We start from the raw sequence: 17,049 nt of genomic DNA, 5'->3' as shown, positions 1-17,049 counted from the left end.
TGTTGCTCTGAGGCAGGGGGGATCTTCCCAGATGAGGGACTGAACCTGTGTCTCCTGCATTGGCAGGCGGATTCTTTACCATTGAGCCACCAGGAAAAGCCCTCCAGTTCTTCTTTACCAGAAGTTCTGAGCCCGCTTCTTGGCTGCCTTCCTCCCCAAACCTGCTGTTCTCTCTTCTGCATGAGTGGCTGACTGAGCCCCCAGTGGTGTCTTTCTCTAGGAGAGGGATGCAGCTTTCTCCAGAAGCCCTGGCTGCCCCAACCCCACATCTGCAAGCAATGCCTCCCAGATACCTATCGCGGCCGTCTCGTTGACTTCAGACCACAAGCAGAGAGTGTGTCTCCCTCAAGCCCATTTCTCTTCCCTCTCTGTGCTGCCCGAGAAAATTTGCAATGAGAAAACTGCAGCAAGAGCTGCCAAGACAGACTTTGGACTGCTCTGTGGTACTTTCCCAGGATTGCAGCATCTTCTCTTGATACCCTGCTCTATGCCAGGCACCAGGATTACAAAGATGAGTAAAGCAGTCCTTTCCCTCAAGGAATTTAAAATTAAATAAAAGAATTTCTTATGGAACAGGGAAGAAAGGACGGTAGGTGTGGGATGGGGTAAAGATGAATACTTGTCTCTATTATGTGCCAGGGAAATGCCTTCTTCTCCATTTCATATAGACTTTTATGGGCAAACTCCGAATAAAAGGCCCTATTTTCCCTTTTATATAGAAGAGGATACTGATGCAAACAAGTTTAAAAGCCTTGCCCAAGTTTAGATAGCCATTAAGGGACAGGGTCAGGGTTTGGACCCAGGTCTTTGGACTCTAGTTCCAGCACTTTCTTGGAGTCTGATGGTTATTTCATATCTGACCCAGTGCTATTCATCAGACTGAACCATGGGGAGAGGAGAAACCTGGGAGCCGGGGGTCTGGCTTCTTGTCCTAGAAAGTGAAAATGTTTTTGTCTGACTTTGTGACCCCATGGTCTATAGTCCTCTAGGTTCCTTTGTCCTTGGAATTCTCCAGGCAAGCAAGCATACTGGAGTGGGTAGTGATTTCCTTCTCCAGGGGAACTTCCCAATCCTGGGATCCAACTGGGTCTCCCACATTTTGCAGGCAGATTCTTTACCATCTGAGCCACCAGGGAAATCACCTGGCTTTATTGCTAACTAGCTATATGACACAGGCAATCACATCACCTCTCCGGGCCTTTTTTAAAATATTTTTTTTAATATATAAAGTGAGGGAGAGTAGGCAGTTTTAAAGATCCTTTTCAACTCTATGATTTTCTCGATTGTGTTTCCTTTCCCCAGTTGGTTATATATTCATTTTGCATCCATCTTAAAAGAAGGGTCACTAGAGCTCGGGGGTGAGGAGGGTCACGCTGTCAATCTGGCTGGCACCCACAGTCCAGCAGCCTGGCACACTGCAGTGGCCATCAGTCAGGGCTGGATGCGTGCAATTACACTCCTCAGGGAGGCACTGAGAGTGCCGGCAAGGGTGCCAGGAGCCGGGGTCGCAGCTCCTCCAGAGCCACCAAGAGGGACCACTGAGTCCAGGGAATCAGGCGGAGGGGGAGGAAGGACAGCCCAGAAACAGTCACTGGGAAGCCTCCCCAGGCGTCTCACACTTTCGAAAATGGCCCAGGGAGAGATGCTATCAGGAGGCGTATTTAATGGGTTTTGGAAATTGGCTCATTTTGTCGCAATCGTCTGCACGCTGTCTGATGCATGCTAAGCATCTAGGACCAGTGGGGGCCTGTGAGTGGGGCCAGGGTGTCCCAGCAAGAGATGTGGCATGGGGAGGGCAGGGCAGAGTTGCTGGCTGTTTCCAGTTGCCCAAAAAGTCCCCGCTGACCTCAGGCCACCAAGCTGGGTGCCGGGTCAGTGCCCTCTCTTAGGCCACAAGGGGTCATCCCCACCGCTCCCTCTGCTACATTCATTCTCCGTCTCCTCTCTTCCTGGGCCCCTCTTCCCATCCTTGCCCGCAGCCTTGTTACCCCACTGCCCACCACCCCCCCGAGCCAGCCCTGCAGCCACCCTTCTCCCATGCCTCGGGTCAATAAGCCATCAATATCCTGCGCTGAGAAGGAACACACAGCCTTTGCACGCTTGATTCACCCAGAATTGCTCTCTCAGCCCCTCCCTGGACCTCTGGCACGCTCCCTCCATCCTCTGGACCCTGCTGCACCTCCTCCAGAGACGTTGCTATCCATCAGCTCTCTGCCTCGCTGGTCACAGTTACTTTCACTGACTGTTTTCAGCTTGGTTGTTTATTTTCTCCCTTTTCCCTCCACTTCCTCCCTCCTCCTCCACTCATTTCCAGATCCAGGTTTGCTGTGGGTTGCTTCTCAGGGCTGTCCTGCAGAGGAGGGCAGAAAAGAGGCCCAAAGGGGGGCACCCTTGTCCCCTTCCGGGTGCCTCTCTCTCCTCTCCAAAGCCTGGGATCTTCAAGGAAAGAGGGCTGCAGTCTCCTGCAGAGGCACATGCTGACATTTCTAAGGCCCCATATTTGGAATCAGGGGACTCTAGGAACTAATTCTGAGAGGACTTCGGGTAGGTTCATTAACCTCTGTAAGCCTCAGTTCTCTCGTTTATAAAACAGAGCTGTGATTGGACTTCCCTGATGGTCCAGCAGTTAAGACTCCACACTCCCAATGCAGGGGGCCTGGGTTCAATCCCTGATCAGGGAATTAGACCCCACATGCTGCAACTAAGACCAGGCACAGCCAAATAAAATAAAATGGAGCTGTGATGACTGAGTGAGAAAATCACAGCTATCATTTGTTGAATAAATTTTGTATGTTAGACTCCTTGCTAGGCACTTTTGAATAAGGCTGTGTTTAAGCATGTTTGTGAAAATGCTTTGTATATTAGAAAGTGCCATGCAAGTGCCTGTTAGTATAGAGAAAGCCACTATTGGCATCTACATGGCTCTCCTTTCCACCCAGAAAATAATTCAATGGGAATTTTGGATCAGTTTACACAGAATTTCATCCATATATCATCTCATTCACCTTCATATGGTTGCTTTAAAGTAAGTGAGCAAGTATGGTGGGTTCCACCCTATGGTTAAGAAGGCCAAGATGCATAAAACAGATTCTGGGGAATTTTGCCTGTTTTCCGTCTGTGTCCTCCTGACCTCACTGCTCCCACCCCCCTGCAGTGTGCTGGGAAGTACACCCATTCCATCTTATCTGATGGTAAACAGGTTGAGGGGGGGGCCAAGTGTGAGTGTGTCTGCGGCATGGGCACCATCTAGGAAGGTAGAATGCCGGGCCAGGCAGAGGAGTTATTCAGAACAGTCAGAGTGGAGCTCTGAGACCAGTAGAGTGCCCAGCTACCAGGGCGGCACAAGCAGCATAGTCCTCAGAGGGAAGGGGCGTGGGGGGAGGGGCCAGAAGCCAGCAGGAAATGGGGGAGCCTGGTGGGCTGCTGTCTCTGGGGTTGCACAGAGTCAGACATGACTGAAGCGATTTAGCAGCAGCAGCAGAGAAGGCATGGAGTGTCACGGGGCATATCATGCGACTAAGACTCTGAACAGGGGCCTCTGAGCCCAAGAGTCTAGCAAGAACTTGTTCTTATTCTCTGCGAGCCTTGGGCCAATCAGATCATCCCCCAAACTCTACTTGGTAGCCCACATCCTCAGGCCAACAGACCAGACTCTGGTCCAGGAGCTTTGCAGTACACCTGCAGCCCCTTCCAGGCAGCTGGTGTAAGGACCCAGGCCTCGGACCCCTCCTCACCTCCAGCCATCAAAGCTACACGGCTCATTTGCGTGCAGAATGAGTCCTGGCACCAGCCTGTGCCCATGTACCAGGGCTTCCTCAGAAACACGAAGAGTGATTGGAAGCTGCTGCTGACCCCTTTCGAGAGGCTCCAGTTCTCCCAGCCCGAATAACTGCACTGCCTGGGCAGATTCCTTTAAAAATTGCAGCCAGTTCAAGCCACCAGAACCAAGGGGATAGCCCCTTCTGCCAGCGAGGCTCTTCTTCACACTCCTCCCATGTCCCTCTGAGCTGCCCTTTCTCACCTCCCATGGCCCTCTGAGCTGCCCTTTCTCACCTCCCATGGCCCTCTCCCGTACCAAAATTTTCCTTGGGCCTCTGGGCTCTCCCCTACCCCTGCTACTCCACGGACTGCTGAGTATGGGCACGGTTTCCCTTCGGGCATCTCAGGTGGAAGCTGCCCTTCTCTCTCAGCCCTGGGCCTCAGGAGGCAGGATGGTGACTCTGGCTCAGTGAACCATGATGCCCCACCCTCTACAGGGAAAACCAGCCCCAGCAGGTTCGGGCCGCTTGCTTTGCACTCCACTCTTCCCTGGAGCTGTCATGAAGTGAAGTGAAGTGAAAGTTGCTCAGTCATGTCCAACACTTTGCGATCCCATGAACTCATGGAATTCTCTAGGCCAGAATACTGGAGCGGGTAGCCTTTCCCTTCTCCAGGGGCTCTTCCCAACCCAGGGATCAAACCCAGGTCTCCCATATTGCAGGCGGATTCTTACCAGCTGAGCCAGCAGGGAAGTCCAAGAATACAGGAGTGGGTACCCTATCCCTTCTCCAGTGGGTCTTCCCAACCCAGGAATCGAGCAGGGGTCTCCTTGCATTGCAGGTGGATTCTTTACCAACTGAGCTCTCAGGGGAGCCCTGGCGCTGTCCTGGAGCCACTTCATTAAAGGGAGCCTTCACTCTCTCTCTTTTGGGAACAACTTTATCCGCTGCAAACCTAAACGTCACCATCACACCGGATGACGTCACATCTACACAGGCTACTCTCTCATCAGCTTGATGTCTCAGATGCACCCCCTACTCCACAGCCACCCCCTGGACCTAGTCATCTTGGGACGACCCCAGCTCTGGGGTGTTAAACACAGACGCCCTGCGGACAGTCCCCCTCACCCTTCTGTGCTCTCCACAGTCCTTCTCACAGCTGACCTGTGATGTCATTGGTCTTCCAGCCCCTGGGATTTTCATTTTCTCCCTATATCAGCGCCCCCTGTTTTCCCTTCTATTCTGAGTCAGCCTGGGGTCTGTATCTCTTTTTTTTTCCCCCAATTACTCTTACCTCTGTTGTCCCCTTGTCATAAGACCCTTTGGGCAAAGCCCCAGCCCAAAGTTAACTCAATGATTTGCCTTCTCTGCACAGGTAGCGCTAGTAGACAGAACCCACCTGCCAATGCAGGAGACGTAAGAGACGCAGATTCGATCACTGGGTCAGGGCGATCCCCTGGAGGAAGGCATGGCAACCCACTGCAGTATTCTTGCCTGGGAAATCCCATGGACAGAGGAGCCTGGTGGATACAGTCCATGGGGTCGCAAAGAGTTGGACACGACTGAAGTGAGTGAGCACACCCGCACATGCGCACCACTGCCTAGGATACTGGGGCTGTGGGAGAAAAATCACAGAGCTGCATGGAGTGAGGGCGCTGCAGGGCCACAGCCCAGTCACAACCAGGACTTCAGAGTGGCCCAGAATTTCCTTTCTTAGTTAATTCTCTAGAGCTCATCATCAGCTCTTTCAGACGTTCTCCACTCTCTTTAAGACACCACCTTTCCCAACATCTCCCTTCAGGTTCCCAGCAGATAACCTTACAAGAAAGTAAGAGTCGTTTGGCCAAAGTTCCATCAGCATCCTGCCATCAAACAGATTCTTTCCTTCTTTGCCCTCTGGTCACAGTGGATAAGGCAGGCATCCAGAGACTCCTGCTGAGAATTTAGGCTAATCTGATCAAGTGCTTTGGTGACTCCCTCTTTCCAACTCCTTTTGAAATCTCCTTTGGTAGGTTTTCCAACCACATGTCTCCAGTGTTTCTCCCTCTCTACCAGCTTCTTTTCATCAGCGTTTGAACATGCACGAGATTCACTCCTTAAGGACAAAGTAAATCTTCTCCCTTAAACCCACCTTCTTATCTCAACACCCCTGTGTGTGTATATATAAATATATATATTTATGTATACATATGTGTGCATATATAATATACACATATAATATATATAATCTGTGTGTGTTGAGCTATTTCAAATCCTAAAAGATGATGCTGTGAAAGTGCTGCACTCAATATGCCAGCAAATTTGGAAAACCCAGCAGTGGACACAGGACTGGAAAAGGTCAGTTTTCATTCCAATCCCAAAGAAAGATTATGCCAAAGCATGTTTAAACTACTGCACAATTGCACTCATCTCACATGCTAGCAAAGTAATGCTCAAAATTCTCCAAGCCAGGCTTCAACAGTACAGGAACCGAGAAATTCCAGGTATTCAAGCTGGATTTAGAAAAGAGAGAGGAACCAGAGGTCAAATTGCTGACATTTGTTGGACCATTGAAAAAGCAAGAGAGTTCCAGAAAAACATCTACTTCTACTTTATTGACTATGCCAAAGGCTTTGACTGTGTGGATCACAACAAACTGTGGAAAATTCTTTAAGAGATGGGAATACCAGAACACCTTATCTGCCTCCTGAGAAATCTGTATGCAGGTCAAGAAGCAATAGGTAGAACTGTACATGGAACAACAGAATGGTTCCAAATCGGGAAAGGAGTAGGTAAAGGCTGTTGATTGTCACCCTGCTTATTTAACTTATGTGCAGAGTACATCAAGCAAAATGCCGGGCTGGATGAAGCACAAGCTGGAATCAAGATTGCCGGGAGAAATATCAATAACCTCAGATATGCAGATGATCCCACCCTTATGCCAGAAAATGAAGAGGAACTAAAGAGCCTCTTGATGAAAGTGAAAGAGGAGACTGAAAAGTTGGCTTAAAATTCAACATTCAAAAAATGATCAGGGCATCTGGTCCCATCAGTTCATGGCAAATAGATGGGGAATCAATTGAAACAGTGACAGACTTTATTTTCTTGGGCTCCAAAATTTCTGCAGATGGTGACTGCAGCCATTAAATTAAAAGATGCCTGCTTCTTGGAAGAAAAGCTATGACCAACCTAGACAGCATAGTCAAAAGCAGAGAAACATTACTTTGCCGACAAAGGTCTGTCTGGTCAAAGCTATGGCTTTTCCAATATGGGTGTGAGAGTTGGACCACAAAGAAAGCTGAGTGCTGAAGAATTGATGCTTTTGAACTGTGGTGTTGGAGAAGACTCTTGAGTCCCTTGGACTGCAAGGAAATCAAACCAGTCAATCCTAAGGAAAATCAGTCCTGAATATTCATTGGAGGAACTGATGCTGAACTGAAGCTCCAATGGCCACCTGATGTGAAGAATTGACTCATTGGAAAAGACCCTGATGCTGGGAAAGATTGAAGGCAGGAGAAGGGGATGACAGAGGGTGAGATGGTTGGATGGCATCACCGACTCAATGGACATGAGTTTGAGCTAGCTCCAGGAGTTGGTAATGGACAGGGAAGCCTGGTGTGCTGCAGTCCATGGGGTCACAAAGAGTTGGACACGACTGAGCAACTGAACTGAAGTGATACATATGCGTGCATGCTAAGTTGCTACAGTCATGTCTGACTGTTTGTGACCTTGTGAACTGTAGCCTACCAGGCTTCTCTGTCCATGGGATTCTCTAGGCAAGAAAACTGGAGTGGGTTGTTGTGTCCTCTCTTATATCTCTTGCATTGGCAGGTGGGTTCTTTACCACTAGCTCCACCTGGGAAGCATATGTGTGTGTGTGTGTATATATATATATGAATACACACACACACACACACACACACACACACACACACACATGAGCTCTAGAGCACAGGCTCAATAGCTGTGGCACACGGGCTTAGTGGCTCCACAGCATGTGAGCTCTTCCCAGGCCAGGGATCGAACCAGTGTCCCCTAAATTGGCAGGCAGATTCTCATCCACTTGGGCCATAAGGGAAGCCCCGTCTCCAGATTCTGCTCTTCACTCAAATTGCTCTCAATTCTCAGAATTCCTTATTTCGAAATCCAGAGGCTATTTCTCAGTCCCTATCTGAGGCAGCCTTTCTGTAGCATTCCATCCTGGTGAGTTCCTCCTTCACAAGCACGTCTTTCCTTAGCTCCCGTGATAACACAGGCTCCCTGATTTTCTTTGCCTTTCGGCCCTTCCTTGCTGGCAGTGACAACTCCTTTTCTCCCATCTGTCTCTTAGGGTTGCTGCACCTCAGGATTCTGACCTCAGGGTTCCCTTCGGTGAGCATCATCTGGCCTCTGAAAATCTGGTCTCCTGGTGCCCACTGCACCCCTGCAGAATGTCCCCTGGCTCCTGCCCTCCTCCCAGTGTCATCAGTTCAGATCAGCACCTCAGGGCTACTCTCTGCCCAGTCTTGAATTCCTCAACTAAAGGAGGAGGGAAGAGGCCTGAAGAAAGTACGGATAAAGGCATACATGAATGCAGGAGGTAACTGAATATCATCCACCTCAAATGGAGAAGCCTACAGTGTGGTTTGATGATTATTTTCAAGTCTTCAGAGGACTCTTGGCTTGGAAAATATGACCAACTTCCCTGCCTCTTCCAAAAACAGAATAGGGAAAGGTAAAATTTTAGTAATGACAGATCTGGGTTAAAATAGAGAAAAGCATTAAATGCCAGGAATTAGCAGAGCAATGTGGAGTCTGATCAGCAGACTTTTAAAGTAGGTTAGGTTTTTGCACATCTGAGATGATTTCTGAGTAGAATGAGCTAAGGGTGAGCAGGTCGGTTGGGTAACTCACCACACCTTCCTTCCATGGCTGTGTGAGGGGAAGTCCAGGTTGGCACCAAGCTCAGAACATAATCTCTTGTCCATTTCCAGCAGTGGGATGTGACCATAGCAACCCCTGGGACAAAGAATGGGTCCATTCTGGTCTGCAAGTTTAGGACATTCTAGCCACTGCCGCTTGGCTCCATCAGTCCTGTAATTGCCCAGAGGCTGGGGTTATAGGCAGGAGGGAGTAGTGTGAAGACGAGCATGGATTGGTATTGAGAAGAAGAGCACAATCAGAGAGAATAACCTTGGCTAAGGAGCTGATCAGTGCAACACCTCCTCCAGGAAGCCCTCTCTGGTACCACCAGACTGGCTGAAAGCTTAAACTCTGCTCTCACAATGCCCTGTTCTACCTTGGTCCTCAACTGGATCCTGTGGCACTGAGATGTCTGAGAGTTTGTCTCTCTACTCATCAAGCTGTGAACTCTTTAATGGCAAAAACCATGTGTGGTGGATAGCTATCTCTGGGGTCTGGAGCAGGGTATAGACCATGTGAAGCACTAGGTGTGTCAGTCTTAAGTAACTGACCCATGGGACAAAGGCCTTGGAGGACTTGGTGTCCCATCATCCTCAGATGTAACCTCAGTACAGCCCAGCAGAAAGCCCTGGCTTTTTGGAATCACGTTCCAATGGGACCATGGAAGAGATGACTCAAGGAAGTTTGGGTTCTGGTCCCTGCTCAGCCAATTATTAGCAGAACGAGCTGGTTAGCATGTGACAATTCCCTTCTCCAGGCCTCAATTTCCTCGTCTATGAAATGGGGGTGATGACCTCACAGCTTCACAGAGTTGCCTTGAAAACCAAATGAGATAATGGGTGTGCAGGCGGTGAAAACATCTAGAGAAAGGTCTTGAAGGCTTATACCGAGGTAAGAAGTTATTAATAGTCTCATTAATATTCTTACCCAGAATGCCCGTGGAAAAGCAGTATGTGGCAGCCCCAGCCTCCGCACCCCACCCTTCCCTACTATTTCTGTCCCTGGAAAGCAGTTTCTTGGAATGGTAATCCCCATTCTGCCACTGTGGGGCAAGGGGGCGAATATTGAGCAGAGTTGCCCACCCTCCTGCCTCGGTTCTGCAGACTGCCACTCCGTGGGGTCTCTCACCAAACCCTTTGATTTAGAAAGCATGGCTGACACACGCACACCAAGCTGGAGGACGGCAGGAGGTATCTTGTCTCTGTCATTTCCTTTGATGCTGAAATGCTGAGATGACCCCCCAGTCAGGCCCAGGTAAGAGAGGAAGTTTTCCCTCCCTTCCTGCATTTCTGGGAAGGTGTGAGCTGCTCCAAGTGGCTGGTCCTTTCTTCCTGCTTTTCTTCCCAGGGCTACTCAGTGGCCTGCCTTGCCCACAGGGTGGAGAGCTATGGCCCAGAGTGGGAATAAATCCAGGGTTTTCTTCTCCCCCATGCTACTTACTTCCCTGCCAGGCCAGTGTGATGTTTAGCAGGATCAGCTGGCCCATTACTAAGGAACAGCAAAGAGAAGCAGGTGGCCTGAAGATAGGAAGAGGAAATTCAACTGGTTGGGCTCTGATGGTGACTTCATCCTCCAGAAAGTTCTGGAGATGACATCCAGGTTCTATCAGTCAGCAGAACCCCTCTTGCCCAGGAAGTAAGCCATGTAGGCTCCAGGCAGAACACCCCACCTCCCCAGCCCTGGGTTTCACCACCTGGTTTCCCCTGGCCACATGCTAACCTGTGAAACATCAGCACGAGGGCAGAGCAGACCTGTAGATGTGCAAATAATCAAAGCCCAGGGTCAACAAGACAGTGGACAGCGAAGAGAGAAAGCCAAGAGAATAAATCTGAAGTCCAGGGAAGGTGGGTATCTGGCGTGAGGTGTCAGACGGAGGTTCCATCAGCCCCGCCCAGGGGATGTCCACAGTTGAGGTCAGTCTTGGGGGAATGGGCTGCCACCGGAAACCCAGCCACCTACTCAAGGGAGGTCTCCTAGCTCAGCCTAGTGAGCCCCCTCCTCCCCACTCGGCCAGCCAGGTCTGCCGCTGCTGACTTAAAACGCTGCCCTCAATTCTATCTTTAGCTCCGGCTGCTGGGAGCCTGAGTGACAGGCAGGGTGGGGGCTTGTGCCGGGGTGGGAAAATTTTGCAGCTACCTGGTTAGCTGAGGTGGCATGATTGCAAGCAGCAGGGACCATGTGGTGCTCCTTGCTGCATCTGTAGCTCATGTGGTGGTGGGCACAGAGATCCAGCGATACTGGATGAATGGATGAGTGGATGCATCCAAGCGCGGATGGAGCAGAGGCCCCCAGGAGAGAGAATGAGAGCAGGGCCAACCAGACCATAGACCAAGTCCCAGAAGGCACACTCCATGTGGTCTTGGGTTTGTGACTTTCCCTCCTGGCCTCCGTTTCTTCATTTGTAAATAGGGGCTAGATAAGCAGTTTTCAGACCATCTCTATGGACCACCACCACCGCATCCGCTTCCATTGCTCATTCCCCCATCCCAGCCCCATAAACAGGGTGCTGCTGCTGGGTGCTTGAGTTGGAAGGAAGGGAAACGATGGATTGACAGGGCTCTCCTACTGCTTCCATCGAGGGCTGAGTCATTTTTATCGATTCTGGACATTGAGTTTCTTGGAAAGGATTTTTTTTAGATAAAGGGCAGCTCAGTTCCCTAAAACATTTCCTGAATTGAGGAGCCAGAATAAAATTGCCTCTTAGAGCGGGTGGCAAGAAGAGTCCCTCCGCTGTCTCTCATCAGGACTGATATGAAAACCTCTTATCTGAGCAATAAGACACCCGCAAGCTCACATCCAGCCAATTATCTCTTTCAATAAGAAAAAGTGAAGTTCCCCAGAAAGGATGAGAAGGGGAGGTGGTAGGTCCTTGCAGGGTGGATAGGAAGGGGCTGAGCAGGGGCCAATCTAAACCCACAGCTTGACCTTGAGGACCAGCAGCTGACATGCGGCTGGCAAGAAGACCTGGGGCAGCGAGAGTTTTAAGAGCCACAGGAGTGCTGTGGAGTCAGGATCCAGCCTCCCCTGACTGTCCTGAGGTGGGAAGGCTTGCAGACATTTGAGGTCCAGTGCGGGATCTGGTGACCTGGTGTCCTGAGACCTGGGTGCCAGCTTGGTGTGCTGACCCCGTGGAGTCCAGGGAAAAAGGTTACTTGCAAGGTACGAAGGCCCTGGGGAAAGACTCCCAGGGAACTCTTTGCTCTTCCTCATGACCTGCCTTATGAAAATGATGAAGTTTGTCCAGGATCTCACGCAAGGTATTTTAATTACATGTGCCTCCATGCCTTCCCCTATTATAGGGAGATGACCTCTGACCCTGCCTACATCTCAGAGATATTCTGACTAAAACAGATTATGGATATGAAAGGTTTTCCTTCTAAATACTAGAACTGCTTTATAGGTTTTACTCAATGGCCAGGGGGCTGGGGGTCTAGCTGGCAGGACTCTGCTTCTCCCAGGTTCTTCTTCCTTCTGCTTTTATAAACTTGCTCCAGTGAAGCCCAGGGCCTTGAACCTCCTTTTGCCTTTTTTTCTCAAAGGCATTTTCTCCTGCCACCCCCTTTCTTTCCTCTGCCTTTAACCTCACCTAGCCTCTGGTGCTATGCTCTCAATAAGGCTAAGTTCCTGTTCGGACCCTGCTCCAGCCTCCTGGTTCCAGCTCATCCCACACACTCGGGCTGGCGTCATTATCCCCTCCCCCCTGCTTGGAAACCTGTTGTGTGTTCAGATGTGCAACCCTCATTGAGCCCGAGTTACTCATCAAGCGAGTCAACTGGGCCACTCACTTCTTCCTGACCTGTCCCCCAACCCCAGGCAGCACCTGACATAGCTCCCTGCAGGCAGTCAGCTTCCTGCTTCCTTCTGTCTCCAGACCACCCTCTCACCCACCCTCTGAAAGGCCTTCCCCTCTCTTCATGCTAAATCAAGAAGAAAACACCCCTTGAATAATTGGTTGAACTTCTCCTCCCCTCTAAGAAACCTTTCTCAAATAACCTCACTGAAATCTTGCCTTCCCATCACTTTATTTTTTTTTAATCTTTTTATTTGTAAAGGTTTTTATCTTTTTGGCCACACAGTGAGGCACGTGGGTTCTCGTTTCCTCAACGACAGACTGAACCATGCCCCCTTCATGGAGTCTTAACCATCGGACCACCAGGGAAGTCCTTTCCCTTCACTTGGATACTTTCCAGAATGGAACAGGATTAGCATCTCTCTTGTGCGTGTCCATGTCAGGTACGTGGGTCTGTGGGTTCTGGTAAGTTCTGTGACAGTCATCCTTCCCAAAGGCCCCACACCCAGTTGTTCCCCTTGGGGGGACTGGTACAGACAGCTGACCAACTGGCAGACTCATTACACAGGAAGATGACCAGGTCAAATCTGGTGTTGGTGAAGATGGCAGGACAGCATCACAGGCAGAAGCCACAGTGACCTTTATGACACTGACTTCCCAGGGCCTTTTCACTAAGACGCGTCCTCCTCTAATGCCACTCTGAAGCACTCATCTCCTGTATTGCTGTTTAGGCACTCAGTCACGTCCAACTCTTTCATGACCCCATGGACTGTGGCCTGCCAGGCTCCTCTGTCCATGGAATTGGCCAGGCAAGAATGCTGGAGTGGGTTGCCATTTCCTTCTTCAGGGCATCTTCCCAACCCAGGGATCAAACCCGTGTCTCCTGCATTGGCAGGTGGATTCTTTACCGCTGAGCCATGAGGGAAGCCCCCATCCCCTGTGGCAGGGGTTGTCGACATGGCGCAGACATCGTCCCCTTCCCCAGGATGGTAGGTGGCCTGCACTTTGCTGAGGGCTGAAGACTCAGGGGCTACTTATGTGCATACATCAGTTTCAGTACACAGTCCCAGCCTATTTTGTAGATTTAAATCCAGAGATGCCAAGGACAGGACATGTTTGTTGCTCGGGCAGGCGATTTAACCCGGAATACCCTTTTGGTGCTTTCCAACCCTGCAGTCTCTTTTCGTATCATTTGGGTTGGAAAATGAAAAGCCCTCTTTGCCAGCAATTAATTTACCAAAATAAACAAGAATTCTGCTTTTCATGACAAAGACAGTCCCTGAATGCCAATCTCAGGGCTGCCAGATTGCAATTTCAAGTCGGTGCCGCTTGCGAGGTTATAATTTACAGGTGATTTATCATGGAGGTTATGAGAAAAGGAGAAAATGCGGTCAGGAGAGAGGAGAAACGTGTCGCCTAGCTCTGGTCCTCATCTCCAACTTCTTTGGGAACAAGTCTCGTGTCCTTGACTTGTGGTTTCCTCCCCCTCCCTGACCCCAACCTTTTTTTTTTTTTTAACCACAGATGATTCTTGTTTTTCCATTCTGTTCTACTTGGCTCATTTCCAACCCTTTGCTGACAAGGGTGCAGCCTGGCTCCCCTGCTTCCAGACGGCATCACTAGCTGCTGATTCCTCCCTTGCCTTGCCCTTACCGGAGGGTCCCTTCATCAGAGTGCTGCTTCAGGAGTAGTTGGTTTGATACACTCTAGAAACAGTATCCAGACTGGAGATTTGGCCTCACTCCTTCCCCTCCCCTGGAGGCTGAATAAATAGGTGCATGGATGAGATGCATTGAAAAAGGAGCCGGCAGGCATAGATTTGAGATACAGAGTTGCTGAGGAGCTGGGAAGAGTTTGCTCAGGTAGGCAGAGTTGGGGGGTCTGGGGGTGGAGGCTCTGAGTGGCACCAGCCAGGGACCATTAGAGATTATGCTGGGGGAGTTAAAAGCAATGATTAAGTCTGGGAACATTGTCTCCTTCATCTCAGCCCCTGCTGAGAATCCATCCCAGTAATCACCCCTCCCATGCCCATCTCTGCTCTCTGAGGCTCAGCTCACTGGCAAAGACCCACCAGCCTTTCTGACACACCTACTCTACCAACTTCCTGCTTCCTACCACCTACATCTGAGGACTTTGCTCTCTGTGGTTTTGCAGTTTGGATGGTAATCTTTGCCAAGATTTCGTCCACTCTAGTCTTGGTGATTCCCTGGGTTGGATTGTGGTCGAGTATTTATTATACATGGTTTCCAAGTACTTTGTGTGAAAAGCAGACACAGCCCTGACTTCAAACAGCTCACAGTTTCTCTTTGGAGTCAAGTTAAACACAGAAAACAATGAAAACATGCAGAGAACTAGAGAATAACTTCCTTCCAGGCAATAGCAGGAAGTTATTAAATCCTCTTCCCACTTTTCTGCTTGCATCTCACTCTTGCTACCCTTCCATTGTCTTCCCCACAGTTCTTCCTGGAATAGTTTGGGCCATGGCTCCCCAATCTCCAGAAGCTAATGGCTAATGATCTGAGGTGGAGCTTCAGTTAGTTCAGTCGCTCAATCATGTCCAACTCTTTTCGACCCCATGGACTGCAGCATGTCAGGCCTCCCTGTCCATTACCAACTCCTGGAGTTTACTCAAACTCATGTCCATTGAGTCGGTGATGCCATCCAACCATCTCATCCTCTGTCTTCCCCTTCTCCTCCTGCCTTCGACCTTTCCCAGCATCAGGGACTTTTCTAATGAGTCAGTTCTTTGAATCAGCTTCAGCATCAGTCTTTCCAGTGAATATTCAGGACTGATTTCCTTCAGGATTGACTGGTTGGATCTCCTTGCAATTCAAGGGACTCTCAAGAATCTTCTTCAACATCACAGTTCAAAAGCATCAATTCTTTGGCACTCAGCTTTCTTTATAGTTCAACTCTCACATCCATACATGACTACTGGAAAAGCCATAGCTTTGACTCGACAGACCTTTTTTGGCAAAGTAATGTCTCTGCTTTTTAATATGCTGTCTAGGTTGGTCATAACTTTTCTCCCAAGGAGCAAGGATCTTTTAATTTCATGGCTGCAGTCACCATCTGCAGTGATTTTGGAGCCCCCCCAAATAAAGCCTGTCACTGTTTCCAGTGTTTCCCCATATATTTGCCATGAGGTGGAGCTTATGTAATAACAATAGAAATAAAGTACACAGCAAATGTAATGAGCTTGAATCATCCCCAAACCATTCCCTGGTCTGTGGAAAAATTGTCTTCCACAAAACTGGTCCCTGGTGACAAAAATGTTGGTTTGGACATAACACCCCATGAAGCCTCTTTATTTAGCTCCTCTCCAGAATGACATAGAAGTGGCCCCTTTCTTCCTAGAGGGGTGGGTAGGCAGAGCAATCTTGATAATAAAATCCAGTGAAGAATTTCCAGACCAGACTAAGAGTGAGTGGTTTGCTGTGGGTTCAGTTCAACACTTTATGCACACCTACTGTTGTGCTAGGTCTTCAAGGGAGGGGTGAGTGGTACAAAAATTAAAAAGAGAAATTTTGCCTCAAAAGAGCAGATTCTTCATGCATTTCTAGTATTATCTCATTTATAAAACTTCAATCATAAGAAATGCTTTGGATTATAGCTCTCTGAGGTATTAATGCTTTTCAGGCTCTTTCACTGAACTACCGCTACTGTCATAGCACTGACGTCTTTAAAATCTCGCGACTTTTATGATTACATGGAATTTACATTCCAGTCTATATCAGTATTGGTTTTAATATAAAATGATCTTCCTCCCCCTCATTCCTCAAGGTCTAGTTATAACTGAAGCCGTAGGAAAATGGGACACTTATCCTGTCTTTTGTACCCCAGCACATAATGTTACACCCAAGGGACACAGGTATCCTCCAAGAATCAGGGTAACAGCTCAATCCCTATCTATTGATTCTCCCTCCTTCCCAGCCTACGTCCTAGGTCTGACCCTGCCCGGGCCTCCAGACCCCCCATTTTTTCTACCTTGGCTCTCCACCGCGACAAGCCCAGAGTCTCCTAGCTCTGCGACATCTTGCCCCTGGCTTTACCTTCTTTCTGTGCCTCTCTCAAAGGAGGCTCTCTGTTCAGTACCAGTCCTTGTTTTCACATTTTGTATTGTTTTTGGTTTTGGATACACAGTCATTCAGTCTCAAGGCACATAGTGGCGAAAAAAGTCATCAATCATTTCGTTAACTAATTCTTTCAAAAAATACGTACTGGCCACCTGCTGCTCAGATGAAGTGCTGAATATGGTGATGAGAAAAATAGAAGTATTTTCTACCCTGGTCGTGGTTACAAGTTACTGGGAGAGATGACATTAATCAACTAATCCTATCAGTATGTAATTGTGAGCTGTGCCAGGAAGGATGGAAATGAGGGGCTATAAGAACTATAGAGCAGAGTAGGAACTTGGTCTGATCCAGATGAGGTGGTGCTGGAACACATCCTTGAGAAAGAGACATTCCAGCGTAAATGGGGAGGATGAGCAAGAGCCAGCTAAACAGACAGCTAACTAAATGAGGGGGGCATTCCAGTCAGAGGGAACAGCATGTGTAAGAGTCCCGTGGCTGGGGGAGGGGCGCACAGCCAACTTGAGGAACTGAAAAGGAGACCAGT

This window comes from Capricornis sumatraensis, chromosome 2 (genome assembly GCF_032405125.1).
Source record: "Capricornis sumatraensis isolate serow.1 chromosome 2, serow.2, whole genome shotgun sequence".
NCBI classification, from domain to species: Eukaryota; Metazoa; Chordata; class Mammalia; order Artiodactyla; family Bovidae; genus Capricornis; species Capricornis sumatraensis.
The sequence above is the reverse complement of the archived record's forward strand: the minus strand, read 5'-3'. Positions refer to the sequence as shown.